This window comes from Symphodus melops, assembly GCF_947650265.1.
Source record: "Symphodus melops genome assembly, chromosome: 4".
Taxonomy (NCBI): domain Eukaryota; kingdom Metazoa; phylum Chordata; class Actinopteri; order Labriformes; family Labridae; genus Symphodus; species Symphodus melops.
In genome coordinates, this window is record NC_136694.1 from 4028062 (window position 1) to 4046412 (window position 18351).

Below are 18351 nucleotides of genomic sequence, written 5' to 3' on the forward strand. Positions count from 1 at the left end.
GCTCGTCAGGAGGTTTAAAACCCGTTTCATCTCCAGCACTAAACCTGTCGTTAGGTTGACTAAAAGTTAAGCTGAGACAGGATTTCAACATGGCGGCTGCTGTCGATGAGCCTCCGCAGCTCCCTGCTGTAACAGATGGCTGACGTCACTCAGGCTTCATCCTGTCATATTTACAGTCTATGTTTGTATGCAGCCTGAGCTGTCTGGTGTCTTCTCGAGGTATCCTCCAGTAACACATTTTGCATAAAACAGATGGTTGTAAACATGCAATGCAAGGTTGAACAGTGACTATATCTCCAGCCTTAATAATGTGCTGGCAGAGCAATGTCAGCTCAATTACAAAAAGGTGTAGTAACCTATATCATAAAATAATTGGAATGAAAGAACTCGGATCCAGATTTTAGCAACACAGGTGCCTGTATCGTATGAATGAGCATTGGACCTTTTGGCCTCTCGGAGTATAAAGACGTTCACATTGAGCTTCAATCTTCATTCTCTAAGCCCTGACAGCGTACAAAAGAGCATGAACTATGTGTGCACGTGTTTTAGACTGTATCTGTTTATGTAGCCTACATGTGTGCCTAATGAAAAAAAAGACTCAAAGTGCAAAGAAAAAAAGGGACCTTAGTCTGAAAGAGGAAGAGAAGAAAAGGGAAAGGGTAAAATAGAAAAGAGGAGATGGAGAGAAAAAAAGGAGAAGTGTAGAAAAGGGTTTTGTAATCTCCGTATAGTGGTGTTGTGCCGTCTCCATGGTGACAGGCACAAAGGCCCGTGGTTGGCCATTGATGGCTAATTGTATTCTTCACAGCTCTTTTGTTAATTGTTGTCTGCCCAGCTCCCACTTCCTGCTGGGCCACGGCACAAAGCCACGAACAGGAGGGATTAGAAATGGCACATCAGCTCCCCCAACACACGGCCAAGCTCGCTCTACCTTGTTCTCGCTCTCTTCCCCTCTCTCTCTTTCATTCTCACTCCTCTTCTCTTTGTCCCTCTCTTTCTCTCTCTATCTCTCCCTGTCCCCATAGAGCCGCGCCTCCTTTTATCTACTCCTCACCGTGTGCACTCCCATGACCTCACAAGTCTTTCTATCAATTCTTTCTTTCTATTCTCTCGCTCTCTTTCTTTCTTCTTTCATGCTCTCTTCCTCCTTTTTTTTGATATTAGTCTTCCAACATTACTTGCTTTTCTTCTTGGTGTCTATTTGCAACGTCACTCACATAAATACAAATACGTCTACACTGTACAGCAAGTTTACAGGCAGGACATTTTGTTTTTGGTGTAAGCTTTTCCATCACTGCACTAACATTTTCCACCACTTCTTTTAGAAACCTCTGACCTTTAATGGACAACTTTGCCCATTAACGGCCAGTAAGAATCAGCAACGTGTTCGTAATCAAGGTGTCGTTGTTGTTCAGAGACCACTACGCTGCACGTCTGAAAAGAAACCCTCAACAACAACAACAACAACAGAAATGGAAAGGCCGATCATCAATGTCACAGAAGTATCAGGTCCATTGAAACCCAAAGCGAGTGATCACAGGAGACTATGCAGAGCACAGTACAGTGCAGGATAGTGTTTGTACCAGTGTGCTGTCTTCTGTGACAACCAGAAGAAGAGGAGGGATAACAAGAGTGTCAGAGATCCCATTATACAGTTTGAGCCTGGAAAAACAGAATCAACCTTGGTGTTGATGTAAGGGCGGATAAGGAGATGGTATAACAGCACATCTGTCCTCGATCCAGTAATCATTCCTCTGTCTTTTATTACCTTCCAAACCCAACGCTTAGATATCCATGCTCGCTCCTCAAAGGGATCGGCCAGGTGTGTAAAGGAACGAACTCAAGGTTTGAACATTTACAGAAAGTGGACAAAAACCAAATTCAGTTCTGACATCTTTATCAACAATGACCTTTTCATGCACACATGATCAAATAACAGTAATAAAAATATCAGTTTTTAACTTCTTCTTGCAAAGTCATGTTAATTATTTATTCTGTTAATATTCAGCATTTTTAATGACTGACAGAAGTGACCAACCGAGAGGGCATCCTGAAACGTTCCTGTTACATTCCCTGAATTTCTAGAGGATGCGGGGACGAACAATAATCAATAAATCAGGATCACTTAAAGAATGGAGATTGAAAATTGTAATAAAAATAAAACAAGGATTTATTTTACAATAGTAAAAACAATCCCTAACAAAAAACCCAAAACAAAACAACTCGAAAAATGAAATGAAAAAAAAAACTTTTTTCAAAAACAAAGAACAAACAACTATACACTTTAGTAAGCACTAACGATTCACAACACAAGCAGCTTTCAGTCTTGTAGCCTCCAGCACACAAAATATGTCCTCCAACTTGAGCCACACTGCGCTTATACTCCTGCAGCCTGATTAACACAGGTGAGACCATCTAACCAATCATGGCACCAACCTGCAACAGAGAGGGATGGGAGAGACAGCAGACCATAACCTGTAACATGCAGCAATGCAAAACTCACTTTAAAAGTAAAAACAAAAACAAAAACGTAAAAGAGGCTTCTTTAATGAAAGTCATTCTCACGTTGTCACATGTCTACTGGAGTAGAGAGAACCCTTTTGAGTTTTGAAGTCTTACAGCAAAAGATATGCTTGATGACCTTTCCCAGTTTCAGCCTGGAGGAACAGCACGACAGACAGACATTTAACCCTCGTGTAATGTTCATATTGTTGTTACTCAGCCAGTGTTTGTGGGTCTGATGGACCCGTTGCATTTTGTGGCTTTTAATGCGAGGTAAAAAGAATTGTCGCATGTGATGTTGTGTCCACTGAGTCCCTGAGACATGTCGAGGACAACTCTCATTCCTTGGTTTTTCTCGGGGGCTCCTCGATCAGGTTTCCCTGTGTAGACTTGTAAGTTCCAAGCATATGAGGAAGTGGCATCACAGGCAGCCCAGATCTTTATACCACACTTTGCAGGTTTGCAGGTCTGCTTCTGTTGTGTTTCTGCACCTGCGGTTCCCACACAAAGTTGCAACATTGTTTGTCAGCACTGTCTGCTCTCCTTTTCTCGCACATTTGACCCTCTGATGTTCTGTGTACCCACACTTCTATTAGCCCCGGGTCCAGTGGACCCAGACATCTTATATGTAATAGAAATGTGTAGGGGAGGTGTATGGTGTGTGGTCATTAAATATGTATTCTGATATATGTTCTTCACAGAAAATGAGCCAAAGTCAGTGAGTCTCAGTTTGAAAAATTGATTAATTGTATCATTTTTCTTTTGATAAAAAATGAAAACGGGTCCCACAGACCCGAACACCACACAAGGGTTAATGGGACAGCAGATATTATATAACAATATCAATATTATAGGAGGGTAGGGTTTAAAATTTGATGTGATGTTTTTTTAAATAGAAACACATTGAATGAAACTAAAATAAATGGTTGCGCTATATATATGTGTGTGTGTGTATGTATATATATATATATATATATATATATATATATATATATATATATATATATATAGAAAGAGCTTCATCAGCGTTACAGTTCGCCTCACTGTGATTGTATCTTCTTCTACATGCTAGATCATATTAAACACCAATCACTGAGTTGTATCGACTCCTAAACTCACCTGTCGTGAGGTTACAAATGTTGCCTAATGCTTGACTTAATGACTTATGATGTTGTATGATGTTGCACACAAATACAACTTGAAAACATATAAACCATATTACAGTATGGTTACTTTTATTTCTTAGCTGCTCACATGGGCCCTGTCTTTGGATAGTCCTGAGAGCCCCAATGCATTCTGGGGTGGTTTAGTACAACCAATGTGCATGTGAATCAAACGACTAATTCTCACACACAAAATTGCAGACGATGATTTATGAACGTATTACATACTCAATGTGACATTAAGTATGGATAGTATGAAAGTGAACCATTTCAAACACAGCAGATGTTTTATTTGGAGTTGTCTCAGGACTTTAGATCCCAAAAAAAAGCCTGCACCCGGAAACCAATAGGTAAAAAAAAATAATCAAGGGGTACAATCGCCTGAAAAATAAATAATTAAAAAGGAAAAGCATCGAAAATGGAAACGAAATGGAAAACAAGACTGTAAACTGGAGTTATGATCTCTTTTTACTCAACAAGACATTTGAAAATAAAGGAAAAAAAATGCAAAAAACTCGATGTTGTGATTCCAGTTTGTCAAATATGAATAAACATTGAATAAAACGTGAGTTTAAATCATCCATAAACTGAATATATATTACGAGACATATTGGTTCTATTACATGTTATGAGAAAACCAACCCTGAAGGCTTCTTCTTCCATGGGTCTCTTTTTCTAATCTGGCTTCACTGAGATTTATGAAAGCAATCAAAGTAATCAAAGCGATATCAGTGTTCATCGACTCTGTTAAGTGATCTCACTTAATTGGTGTAAAAAAGGGCGCGTGCAGATAATGTGAGGGTTTTTCCATCATATGATCAGGACTAACGAATCATGAAAACTCAACTCGCAGCAGCAGGGCGGCTGGTTCTCAGTGGTCGAATCTGTCGTCCCAACATGAAGGTCAGAGGATTGAAGCTCTCCACAAGTTGTAGTCCATTTACCAGTAGGATATTTAAGAATTCTAATAAAACATAATATGGGAGGAAGAAGTTAAACTCCTCACCTATCCATGGCTTAATACAACACAGCTGCAGCTGCAAACAGCAGGAAAGTAATGCCAACTCTTTCACCTGCAATAAGTGATCAGTCAAAAAGACAGGGAGAAATTAAAAACAAATCATAATTCAAAGAAAGTATGCAGCTCAAAGAGTCGGTTGTGATGATGCTACAAAACTACAATTCCCAGCATTGCATTCAAGTGCTTTGTGGATTTGCCAGCAACTTCACTTTAGAGAACCTCAAATCGACTGAAGAGGTGTGATGGAAGCATTTTTATTTGCATGTGTTTTTCTTTAATTTCAGTGTTTTAGACTTGAGGTATAACTGTGCACCTGCTTGTACAGTTATAGCGTTTGTTTTGGCGTTTTGTAGGTGTAGGTGTATTTGGATGTGTAACCTCTTTTCCTAAAGAGTAATTGTTGGACAGTCCCAGCGCATTTGCACCTCCTGGCCACCATACAAAGGAAAACAACAAATCCTAAATGCAAACCTCCCGTGTTTGGAGGACATTTCATCAAAATAAAATAAAACCCAAAAAAAATGCTATAGTTGTGATTGTATTGATAATCTATAATAGGCTAGTTTACGCATAAATGCAAACAGTCATTCAGTAGCTGAGCAATCGCAAGTTGTTTATCGTGTTTTAAACATTTAAAATAATAATGAAAAGTTTAATTGAAAGGAGAAAAAAAGTCAATGTACCATTCAATAGTGATCAATAGTGTGATCGATGTGTGTTAACGTGACAAAGAGCCAGAGACAGCTAATCGTTTTCCTTTTGTTTTGGCGCTTACTCTCCTTTGCTGTGTCCTCCGCCAGCACCTGAAATCAGTCCTCTCCCTTTAAGTGGGAGGTGAGCGGCAGGGCGCAGCGGACGGTGAGTGTTTGGGAACCAGAGCGGCAGACAGACAGAAAGTCACGGGGAGTCAGTGTGTGAGAGAGAAAGAGAGTGTGTGAGTGAGAGAGACAGAGAGAAAGAGGGAGAGAGAGAGAGAGAGAGAGGGAGAGCGAGAGAGAGAGAGGGAGAGCGAGAGAGAGAGAGAGAGGGAGAGCGAGAGAGGGAGAAGGGCTGCGCTCTTCGACTCCAAAACATTTACGCACCGCACCAGGATTCAACCGGCATCTTTACTTACACCCACCCACCACTTCCACCGCGTGCCCTCCACGGATCAGAGGAGAAGTCCGCACACGAAGCTGACCGGGGCAGCCTCGGTTCCAAACCAGCGCGCTGTGAACGCGGTGAGGAATTAAAGCGGGAGAGAAAGAGGAGGACGGAAGTTTTTTTTCTCCTCGTGGGGAACTCAGGGCGCACCGGGACCGGTGAGTGACGGCTTGATCTGCGTCAAAGAATAAGCTGCTTTATTTACTAGTCATTTGAAGACTAGGATGTGTGAAGTAGAACTCGTCAGTGTTGTTGTCACGCATTTTCTGTTTTCAAAACTTCCACATGCCTCCCTTCACTTCACGTTTGAAAGTTACTGAATGTGTTGAACCATCACCTTTTAAAAGGACGTTCATACATTTCTCTCCATCAATAACTTCAATAACTTTCAATTCTCACTTTCCTCATTTTCAATCCAACACAAGCAACCTTTTTTTTTCACCTTCCATCCACTCTTTAACTCTCTGTCTCTCCTGTGACATCTTCATTTTTGTCCTCTGAATGTGCCAGAAACCGAGCCTGACAACGCTGCACTGCACTGGCAGCTAACTCATTATCAAGTGATGATGGTGAGGAGGATGGTGGTGGTGATGTCACTTTTGTTGGCAGATGCAAATGAGTGAATATCAGCAGGTTCACCAAAAATAGGTCCAGGCGTCAACGTTTTCCCAAAGACTTCAACACCCCCTCCCCTCCCCTTCCTTTTCACTGTGGCAGGGACTTGAGCAGAATAATTCACTCCTCCAACAATTCCCTCCATCAAGTTTCAGACCAATAAGAAGGGGGGTCAAGCAAACTAATGAATGATATCTGTTGATATTTTTGTTGTACAAAACTCCTGCAAACTTCTTTTACTCTTCTACCTTGAGTCTTTCCTGCCTGAGCCCCTTTGGATTGTCAGTGTGAAGTCGGGGTGAGAGCTGGAAAAATTCAGGAATATTCACTGAGCGCTGGTGACATCTACATCCTGCGACTGGTGAATGTCAACAGACTGTTCGATCTCAGTGCATTCAATTAAACGGCCTCATTATATTTGGTGTTCTCTGTTTCTTGTTGGTATAGTGTGCTTGTGCGGAACGACAGGTAGCATTGATACAAAGGACTTTTCATCGTCCACCACTTGCGCGTTGTTCCTTCTCGTTGTGTCCTGCCTCCTGACATCCCTTCCTTCGTCCCGCCCTACGGGGATAGTCTCCCGCTGAGACTATCAGGAAGATTTCTGGGGGCCGTCTTGCCTGCAATTCTCTTGAAATTGTCAAGAGTGCGTATGTGTGAAAATGGCTTAACAGGAGCAGTGTAGGTCACAAGAACCTGAGAAATGTTCAGAAGTGTCTGCTGTCTGATGTGGATCAGTTCCGTGGTTGTTTGTGCAGAATTCAGGTTAAAGTCAGTTCGGAGGTGATGTCTCTGTCTCAAAGCAGTGATCAAAGTAAGCAAAGATTGTGGACTCTCTGCTGCAGCGTGGGTCATACTGAACAGTGAAGTCATGGGTTTCGTGTGTGTGTGTGTGTGTGTGTGTGTGTGTGCGTGTTCGCTTGTCTTTACAGTGACTGGCTGCACACAAAGCCGTCCGTCAGCGGGGAGTCCCTGACCTTTCTTTCTGTCAATCTTCTTTCTCGCCTTATGCGTTTCTCGAGACCATCTTCACACCCCCTACTGCTGCCACCACTCTTTTTGTTTTCAGTTTTTCTTTTCTTCATCTGTCTTTTATTTATATATATATATATATATATATATATATTAGTCAGCACAGTAATGCTGCATCTCCATATCCTGCAGCTCGCACGCACACTCTCCCATCATGCTCTCTGGCACGGTGGAGATGTAAAGCAAAGAGTTTGTCTGTCATCACCATAAGATAGTGTGTACTATACACCTCTTCTTGTCTTCCTATGACACACTTAAACACACACGCACACAGGATAATCCCAAGGAGTGGCTTGGCATTTCACCCCTCTCCCCCTCCCACCTCTCTGTTAGGAGTTTTGTCTTCACAGGTGAACGGGTTCATGTAAGATGAAAGGTGACCCGGGGGGTCGTCACTCTTTCTCTGTCTGTCGGTCGGGTTGAGTGCTATCATGACATCTCAGAAAAAGGATGTGCACATTTATTTATGAATTAAATTTACCTTCAAACTGAATAAAATGAAGGTAACACATAGGAAACGGTAATTATCCATCGTTCTGTAACATCAATAGACTCAGTTACAAACCTGTGTGTTCTCTCCACATCGAGATATGCTCATGATATTCCTAAAGAAAAAAATGTCCACTGATCTTAATCAACATTACCTACCACATTTAATGTTGATAAGACGGTTAAGACCTGATTTCAGGGTGGTCCTGAAGGTTTTTCCAAATCTTCAAGGACTCCTCAAACCATCTGGATATTAGTAATATTCCATCTGTTTCATGGAAAAAAAAAAAGTTTTAATCATGTTTCAAAAGTTGCATTTTATTTTTTTACCATCCAAACATGGATTGTAGCCAGACATTACATTTCTCCTTGTTTAAATTGTAAAAACCCAAATGGCACAGATGGTTGGGGAGTCTTTGAGGGTTTTGGAAATACATTCAGTCAGTGCAGCGGGAAGTCGTGTTGAATGTCCTTCAGGCTTCTTTAGATATTTGTTTTTAAGAAAGTAGGATGCTCATTGCTGTGACTGAAAATGAACAGAAGTAAGAGCTCAGTCAATAAATCAAAAAGGCAAATCTGTTGGCCTGATTGTAGATCATCCAGTATCAGTAAGACTCGTCTGAAAAATAACAAGAGAAAGGCTTCAACCACATGTAAAGTTGTTTCTTTCATGAAGGTCACTACATGGCTTGTTTAACTCTATGTATGTAAAATAGTCAGCGCATGAGTCTTTATTTGACCTAATCAATACCACTATTGGCCTCAAATATCCAGTATCAGTCGGGCTTAATTGGAAAGTAACCGTTCTCAATAACTTTAATTCATTTCATCACATCACATTTTTTAAAACAAAACAAAAGTAGATTTTTAAATCGTCGATAAGTATCAAGAAATAACGGCGCTTTAAAAAACCCCACTAAAGATCTTTAGACGTATTTGAACCCGAAGTTTCTGCACAAGACAAACAAAGAATCCAGCAGGGCAGCAAACACAGACGTTTCTCGTGTCCGTTTGGCGTCGGGTAAAGATGCACATGTTACGTTTATGTCTTTGATGAACAGACAGCGAGCAGAGGAGGGGGCACTGTCAGAATAATGACCCGGTAAAATTCAGACTCAGGGTTTGTTTGCAACTGGTGGTTAATAAACATTAAATCCCCCAATAGGTGCCTCAGGTTTTAAAACGGGTTGTTGTTTGATTTGTACTCGTTTTGTAAAGTTTAAAATTCTGCTATTGGGACAGCCCTTTGTGTGTGTGTGTGTGTGTGTGTGTGTGTGTGTGTGTGTGTGTGTGTGTGTGTGTGTGTGTGTGTGTGTGTGTGTGTGTGTGTGTGTGTGTGTGTGTGTGTGTGTGTGTGTGTGTGTGTGTGTGTGTGTGTGTGTGTGTGTGTGTGTGTGTGTGTGTGTGTGTGTGTGTGTGTGTGTGTGTGTGTGTGTGTGTGTGTGTGTGTGTGTGTGTGTGTGTGCATAAGGCAGCAGAGCCTCCTGACCCCCTATATCCTTTTATACATTGTTTTCTGAATCCTATTGAACCAGGAGTCCACAGGGAAACACCACAATGGAGAAGAATGGTGTGTCTTCATGTCTGTGTGTGTGTGTGTGTGAGAGCACCTCAGCCTCTGCTTTAGCGCAGTGTGAGGCCAAGCCAATCACAGAGAACAATGCTGGGTTCAGGAAAGCCTTATGATCTCTTTAAATAAACCCCCTCTGGCTGCATTGTCTCCTTTGGAAGAAACAGAAGAGCCGTGAGATTTCAAGCAGTCAGCTGTTTGACTGACTAATTAATAGACGGATGACGATTTTATCCATACGCGTGTGATTGAAACTTTAGAGAGGCCAGCATCAACCTTTTTCATCACGTATTTTATAAGACCTGTCTGAAGATCAGGATTTACTCGCTGCACACTGTCGATGTGTATCGATTACATCTGACAAGCAGATCATCACTAAACCAAGTCCTGTCAATACATTAACTGTGTCCCAAACACTTTGTCAGTGCCACCAAATAGAACAGTAAAAGTTCATATTTGGTGGATATTTGGACAGTATTTAGGCTGAAATGTTGTGATGCATTGAGCGTGTCCTCTGTTTCTCGCTGCTGCTCTTTAACCTGCCAGATGTCAAGCAGCCGCACCGTCTTTTATTTCAAATGGGGATTTTCTGCTGTTATGGAAACACCTGAAAACTGCAAATTGGACTCAGATTTCACATCGATTTTCACAATTCACGTAGACTTTTACAAATTTTAATATAGAAAAAAACATGAATGTGCAGCTGTTTATACTGTATCAGTAATTTATCACACATTTGCCATAAATCAAAATGTGTTTAGAGTTTGTTATTACTTTAAATAAAAAATAATACTAGTATTACAAGTCGTCCAAGCTGCGTGCATAATTCACTCCTTTTGTGTTTGTTTAACCAGTTCTCAATATGAAAACTCTTTTTAAAATAGTCCTGTTAGATACAACAGGTGTAACGAAGCCGAGCGATCGATGAAGTAAAGATGACGGGTCAGAAGCTGAAATATCACGGGAGGAGATCACTGCCAGGCATGAGAATAAATAATGAGAGGAGGGTTTTTTTATTCTTTTCATTCTCGAAATTGAAATTTCAGCTTTATTCCACTTTTATATTTATTTTTTTCACATTAACTTTTTTTTCTTGTGCATAATGAGGAAAAAGATTCTTCCTCTTCTGGTGATTGATTTCTGGCCGCCCTCACCCTCCTCTCTTCTTCTTCTATAGATTCATTAACAAATGCATTAAAGAAAATTTGTTTTGAAATGTTAAAATTTGTAAGCCTTGTAGTTAAAATTTTCTCTGCACATTGTTTAAGATCTTTCTTGAAGAACTTCATCTGTAGAACGATGGGATTAGAATAAAACTGAACTATGATTTATTATAAGATCAGTAGGACACATCACACTGTGGCTCCGGCTCGTTTAGAAAAAGTCAATTATTTTTTACCTTCACTACTCTGTGACGTTGAGAAGAACTTTAAACTAACTTTAAACTTTATTATTATCGCCATAAATATGATCCCCTTTATTTTGCCATCTTAAATGATGGAGTACCTAAATCTGTCTGTTGTGGACTGTTGGCCATTTTAACCATCACTGCTGGCTCTGAGAAAATATGTTCAACATTTTTCTCTTTCCTGTGAGTGTTTGATGACAACAATGATTTATTAATCCTTAAAAAAATCAGTTCTGAGTGTGTTGAGATGTGTCCGGCTCTCCTGTGGTGTCGGTGCAAACTCTTAATGCTTTAAAAGAGGCCTTATGTGTGCTCGAGTTCATCCTCTTCTATTCTGTGACTGGTGACAACGTATACAGGGAGATTCATCAGCTTAGTTCTGTCCTACATCCTTGATAAGAACGTGATCCTGCAGCCTGTCTCTGCGTCTCATAATGTCTTCTTTTGCATCTTGTAACAGCCTCTTCTCCTTTCCAACCCGTTAGTTAAAGGGCTCTGGATATCAAATCACAAGGACATCATTTACTGATATTAACGTGAGGTCGAGGGGAATCTGAGAGGTTCACAGCCATCTTTGAATTTTGTCTTTATGTACTTTTAAAACAGGGCAAGAAAGATCAGAATGTGTGAGTGAAAATGTTAAAGATGTATGGAGAAAACTCTTCTGAGTATTCATTTGATCTAAACACTTCCTCTCTTCAGTCTTCTGTCTTTTGGCGATGCTTTTCACCTGTTGCCTTGACTGGGGGGGAACTTGCACAAAATTACACACTGTGGTTGGGCGGGTTATAAAGTCCTATACAAGAGATGGGCTTCTCTCAGAGACAACTCAGATGACACACACACACACGCACACGCAACAACAACGTCAAGGTAAGACCCCTGCTTCACTCGCAGCACACTCTTTTAACAAACCTGAATAATGAAACAGAGAGAGTTATTTGCTTTGCGCTCACAAGGTTGAATATTTCACAGGCTTTTCATGTGTGTCACAGCAGTAATGAAGTATTCAAGCTTTGTGTTATAAAAGACATTTTCAGTAAGTGTTTGTAAGATCTCACTCTGTCCTGCACAGCTGCTCTGGCAGAGTGCATGTTCATTCAGCCAGCTGTGCTTTGTGTGCACACTCACTCATCCATGACTGCTGTCATAAGCTCATAATAATAACGTGCAAAGTAAAGCCTGCTCTTTCAGCCATGGCGGGCTATTTATCAACTGTTGTAAATCAGATTCTGGCGAAGAAAGAGCGGAAGCATCCTTGGACGCTGCCCCGCGTTTCTCATGCGACTGTTTTTTTTTTGAACACTTTCTAATCCTTTAGGATGAAAAAAGTAAACGGCACTTGAGTTTTGTGAACTTCTCCTCGGTGTTTGCACGCCCTGCGTTACATGCGCGGGTGTTTGTGCAGCACGCGATGTAGAAATGCATGCTCCTACAGGACCAAGGTGTGTTTCATTAAATATAGTGTTGAGTGGGAAGCTTTTGTTGGGAACTATGTGTCTTTTTTTTTTTTTTAATTCTGATGTTTGTCAAAGCAACATAACTGCAGGTTTCTTTTGTCTCATTGTTCCCTTTATGCTCGTCATATAACGGCCCTGTATTGTTCAGCAGTCAAGACATGAATGAGCAGGTTTATATGTGACTATGAAACACGGTGAAATCTGCCTCTTAACCCTTACAGCTCTGGATCTGAAACTCTCCTCTCCGAGTGCATAAATTCCAATTTGTTTGCTTTTTAAAAAAACGTATTTTAAGATGTTTTAAAATGATTAATATCCTTAGAATATGTATAACTCAGGTAAATTCCTTCAACGAGAATAATTAAATATATACAGTATTTAAAAATGCTGTTAATCAAAGTATCAGACATTTTTAACACGGTTCTTCACATGAACACAGAGTTTATACGTTAACATTAATGTGTGTGTGGGAACATGAACTTCATATTTCCAAAATGATGAAGGTCTCTCTTCTACTTTTGGTATTTTTAAGACTCACCTTTCTACTCGGTTCCTTCATTTTCAATAATCTGTAAAGTTCAGGGGATCTAAATCTATCTGTTCTTTCATTTGTGCTGATCATCAATAATTAAAGTGCTTTATAAATTTAGCTCTGTGATTTAAACTCCTGACATGTTTCTGTCTTTGAGACGTACAGGGTGTTTGGTTAGCATAGTGCAAAGGTACAGAAACATATCACACCTTCTTGAGAAAGGTGCTGTTATTTGTTTCTTTCTGAATAAGTGAGATCATTATTGGAAAAAAAAAAAATCTGTTTTTCCAATTTAACAAGATACTGTAGTTGTAGATTTTTTTCCCCGTATTTTCACAGGTGAATGCAATGTGCTCATCTACAAAGGACGGTATTGCAATGTAATTTCTTGGGTTATACGTTATTGTTTCATGTCCCTTAAACCTCTAAAATCTGAATATGGTGTAGCTTTAAACTGTAATGTTTTAAAGGATTAATGCAAACAAGCGCCCTGCAGACATTTTCTCTGCTTTTTGTGAAACTGCACCGTACTTCACGGGACTTAAAGGGACGCTTTCTGCGTATATAAATGTCCACACGGATTTCTAAGCTTTTGTAAAAAGAGACGATGCTTTCTCTTTTAAAGTTTAGATCACAGCTTCTGAACAACCATCTTTAATTGTCTTAATATCAGCCTTACTAATGATACATGATGAATGACATGAACATCAGTCCTCCCTGTGTCATAATCATTACAGTTACTGATGTTCATGTTAGAACAATCAGCTGATTATCATACTTAGTTATTACTGCTAATACTACACTTCTTTTTTCATTATTTCTGGTATTGGTGGTATTTGGTATCTATGTGATTTGTTTCTGTTATTGTTGTTGCTTTGTTCTTCTCTATCCGACTCTCTCGCTCTCTCTCTCTCTCTCTCTCTCTCTCTATCTCTCTCTCAAGCTCCTGCTGTTTGTTTACACGTCATGCCAAAATGACGCTGTAGCAGAATAAATGTAAAAGTACAACAGAGCTTTGTCATGGTGCTGTTACAGGATCGCAACCTCAAAAGGGCTTTAAATGGAGAGAAAAAATGTCTGACCGTGAGATCAAGAAGTCGGATAACATGCTAACAATTTTCACTCCGACAAGAACAAGAAGTCCTGAAGGCTCTTCCTGCCTTTAACATGTTTCAGCTGCTTTTCTACACTTTTTCAGCATCAGCCAACAGATTTGCATGGCTGTCAGAGTAGAAGGCACAAACAGATGATGTTTTGTTCACTGTGACTAAAGATTGAGCCATGATGGGCTCATCGCCATCCTTTTTTTCCCCATCAGATTTGTTTATTTCTGCGCTGATCACGAGAATTCACAAACTCTCTTTTCATCACGAATAATAACACAGTGGTTTCCTGGTTCATTTACATGACTTTCTTCTGGGCCTGAACAACACCCCTCTGTTGTCACAAGTAAGCCTGCGTTGTCGTTTTTCTAATACAAGACTCCCATTCTACACCTGTATATGTGAGGTGTGTGTGTGTGTGTGTGTGTGTGTTTTGTGCACATTTGCAGGGTTATTTGCAAAAGAAGACCAAAGAGCGTTTGTTTGCTGGACAGCAGTCCCGTGGCATGATTTGCATTCCCTTTATAAAATCAGTGAAATCTAAAGTGACAGTATAGGCTATTATGTGTCTGCTTTGTATATGTTGGGTGCTTGTTTGAATCTGAAAACATTTGCAGCTCAGGTGCAACATATAAAACAGGTGTACACTGACATGTCTTTGAACTGTTATATGATTATGACCTTATCATTCATGGTGCATTTTAGGCTTTCAATATCTTTATGACCCAGTCAGGGAGAAATATTGAACAGGTGTCACAGTGTGCCAGTTCATCAGTCGATATGAAAGACAACACACTGCACCTTAATAAGAGTAAGTCTTCTGCTCAACACATCAGACTATGATAAAGGACCACACACTTAATGGCCTGTGCAGTTCAGACAGAATGACATCCTGTCAATCTGACGGTAAAGGGGGTGCAGCCCTAGCAGCATCCTCCGCTCTTAAAAAAATGCAAAAAATAATTCAAACAGGTCTGATTAGTTATTGTCATCACTGTAGGAGGGGTGAATTATAAAAAAGTTTGTCTGGTTTGATTTTGAAAACGATATGAGTTATCCATAGTGAGGCGTGTAGCTGACATGATTGACAGGTGGGCGCGATGAAACGGCTCGTCAAAGGGCTTAAACCCCGCCTCAGCTCCAGCTCTCAGCCTGCCGTTAGGAGTGAGTTGATCAATTTTGAAAAGAGAAAATCAGCAGAATATTGTGTAGTGTATTGTAAAAGAAGAGAACACGCTCTCCTCCTTCAGTACACATGAAGGTTAACCATCTTGAAGCTTTCTTGTCGGGAGCTGACATTTCCTAATTCTTCATGTGTTGTTGTCATTAAGCTGCAGTGTGGCTCAATTAAATTATCATCATTCACTCGACACCAAAGCAAATTTTTCCTTGAGCAAAACAAAATAAATGACTGTTTGCATTTTGCAAATAAAAAGTAATTTATAATAAAAAGTAGAAGTATATGTGACAAATCTTAAACGTTTGACGAGCTCTACAAACATCCAGTAATGTTTGTTTTACTATTTAACCCTGGTGTTTTCATTCTCTCCGTTGATTCCAGATGTTCAAGTATTGTTTTCTTGGTTCTCTTGGTCAGTGATGGACTCTTTAGTTGGAGCCTTAAGAACACAAGTAAAAGACTCAATGGATTGAAACATATTTTACCATCAGTTTTCAGACTTTATCCACACAAATCTGCTGGGAAGCTTCTGAGCCGGCAGTATGTGATGACAGTGGTCGGCCGCTAACTTCAGACATGATCCCGGCTTATTGGAGCTGGTTAAGAGCAATGGCACTAAGTTGTTTGGAGCATAAGCAGCTATGCTTGTGATAGACATGAACACACACACACACACACACACACATATATATACAGACACACACACACACACACACACATAGCAGAGACCTCCTGCCGATTCTCAATGCTGAGACGAACAGGCCCTCAGCAGAATCACCTGTTGTGCTCCTTACTGCTCAAAGGCGTTTCCATAGTAACAGCTCGCAGCCCTGGCCCCTTGGTCTATAAGACCCTCAGCAAACATAGACCCCCACCACCACCATTACAAACTCCATAAAACTCACACGCACGCAAACACACACATACATTGCACACACGTGGGTGCTCTCAAGGAGCCGCAGTGAATGGAGTGAGGATATTAAGTGTGCCGGGCTAAAGCAGAGAGAACATTGTGAGGGTCCGGCCTCTTTTGTCTGTGCTAGCCTGAAGGAGTAGTGGGTGGGAAGGGTGGGGGGGCTTTGTAAAGAAAGAAGAAAAAAGTGGCCTTCATACGCATCCTTTCTTCCCTTTCTCTTGTTCTATCTCTTTATTGGGAGTGTGTTTTGTCTTCCTCCCCCTCCTCCCCTGCCCTCTACTTCTCTCAGATAAATGCCACAGTAGCCTTTCGCTAGCCGCCACAATAGCCGACCTGTTTCGTAGAACGAGAGGGGGGGAGGGAGAGAAAGAGGGATGAGAAGGGGGGAGGCATGAAAAGAAAAAAAAGGCTGCCTTTTAACCTGTGCCTCTGAAAAGCAGAAGAATAAAGCGGCCATGACTAAAGCCAGAGTCCTGTTCTCCCCTCTTTTCTTTCTCCTCCATGTCTTTGTGAGGGGCGCAGTTCTGTCATCAGCCTATTTATACGTCTTATTTAGAAAGCCTTTGAGAGACAGAGAGGCATGTGAGATGCACTGGAGCAGACAGTTTTAACGTGTAACCGTAATATTAAGATCAGATAAAGAAGCTATAAAGGTTGACATTAAAATTATACATTTCAGACATCTTCAAAGTTACCTCAACTTTTTTTTAAATCCTTGACAGACTTTTATTTAACTAAGAAATCTTACAGGTTTTAAAAGTGTAGCTGTATTACAAGTAAAATGTAGTGATCCACAATAAGGTAAATGACCTTTTCATCAAGTTACATATAGAAACAAGGCTTCTGCATTGTTATTACTTAGACCAAAAACGTTCTTACCATCTTCATATTTATACTTTTTATCATCCTATAGTTATTTTAATATGACTTAAAAAAAATTGCATATACACTAAACTGTCCAAAGCCAGTGCATAGACCAGCTCCATGCACCACGAGCTCTGAGCCCAGCTTTGGTCTCTTACGTTCACAGATGGAGACAAACAAATACAGATTATAGGGATGTGTCCTCCTCCTCTGTCTTGTTTAGACATTTAGGTTTTGACTTAAATTTAATATTTTATGTGTTAATACGCAAACCCTTTTTGATGTCATGGTGTTGAAATCCATCAATATGCTGATGACACCACGATTTATGTTTGAGATCAGAAGATGTGCCCTGTGTCACAGTTACTTCTCAAACAATAACAAAAGTGAACCAATCAATCTTTACTTCTGCAGCACCAATAAAAAAAATGTATCTCAAGAAAATTACAAAAAACATTTAAATGACTTAACTTTATGTTTTATCAGCTACTAAGACCCAACATGAATCCATCATGAGCACATCACTGTTTCTGCTGTCACATATGATTTATTTGTCTGTCTTGGATTTAGACCGTATTTTTCTGTATCTCCAGAATAAACGAAATAACTTTCATAACGGTCCGTAAGCAGAAGCATTATTCTGTGGTGAAGAGTTTGTGTTGGCTCAACACTTAAATTATTCTAACAATGCCTCTGATATGTTTTGCCTTTTTTTTAAATCTATTTTTTTGTGTTGAAGCAAGGTTAAGTGTTTTTTTTTCTTCTTCAGTGCTCCATTTTTTTTTAAGTGTGCAATGTCTTGTCAACAAGATAACTCATCCTGTCGTATTGTTTCTTGTCTTCTTGTCACTGGAACACTAATTCTACTTCAAACCACAAACAAGCCTGAAAGCTCTGCAGTAAAGCAGCAGCAGTCCTCCTGCTGTCTGGAGAGGCTGTGAACTCTGCACGCTGCTCTTACACCTGTTGACTAGGACGATTACTGAACACACTCCTAACCATCTCTCTGACACCACTTACAGAGTCCATGTGTTTTTCTTCAAAGTGATATTTCTGTCATTCTAAAACCTTTAAAAACTGCTTTTACCATTTACGTTGGACAAGTACGTCAAAATGTTAAGACAGCTCAGTTGTGATAGGGTTGCCCTCCCCATAAGACTCTTTGTACTTTTGAAGAGAATTTAAAAATGTCATAACTTTTTAAGGTTTTAGCAAATCCATTCTTTTAAGAAATATCTCACATATGAATGAAATGGTTTTTATCCTTCTGAAGATAAAAAACATGGCAGCAATGTCATGTTAATTTCAGTCAACAGAAAGAAACATAATCTTGATCATTATGGGGGGGGGGGG

General features: G+C 40.2%; 1 protein-coding gene and 1 long non-coding RNA gene across 4 annotated transcripts in view; one reads left to right on the forward strand and one right to left on the reverse strand.

The window, feature by feature from the left end:
* Positions 1-18351, reverse strand: part of LOC306822617 — a 299929-nt gene that overhangs the window by 225074 nt on the left and 56504 nt on the right. The window lies entirely within an intron of this gene.
* sox13 (SRY-box transcription factor 13) overlaps positions 5527-18351 on the forward strand; it is a 42619-nt gene continuing 29794 nt past the window's right edge. For 2 of the 3 annotated variants that reach the window (XM_079340689.1, XM_079340690.1), the window contains exon 1: positions 5527-5987. The gene's annotated coding sequence lies outside the window, so the exon portion shown is untranslated. The remainder of the gene's footprint in view (positions 5988-18351) is intronic. The other variant, XM_079340691.1, reaches the window with a different exon arrangement.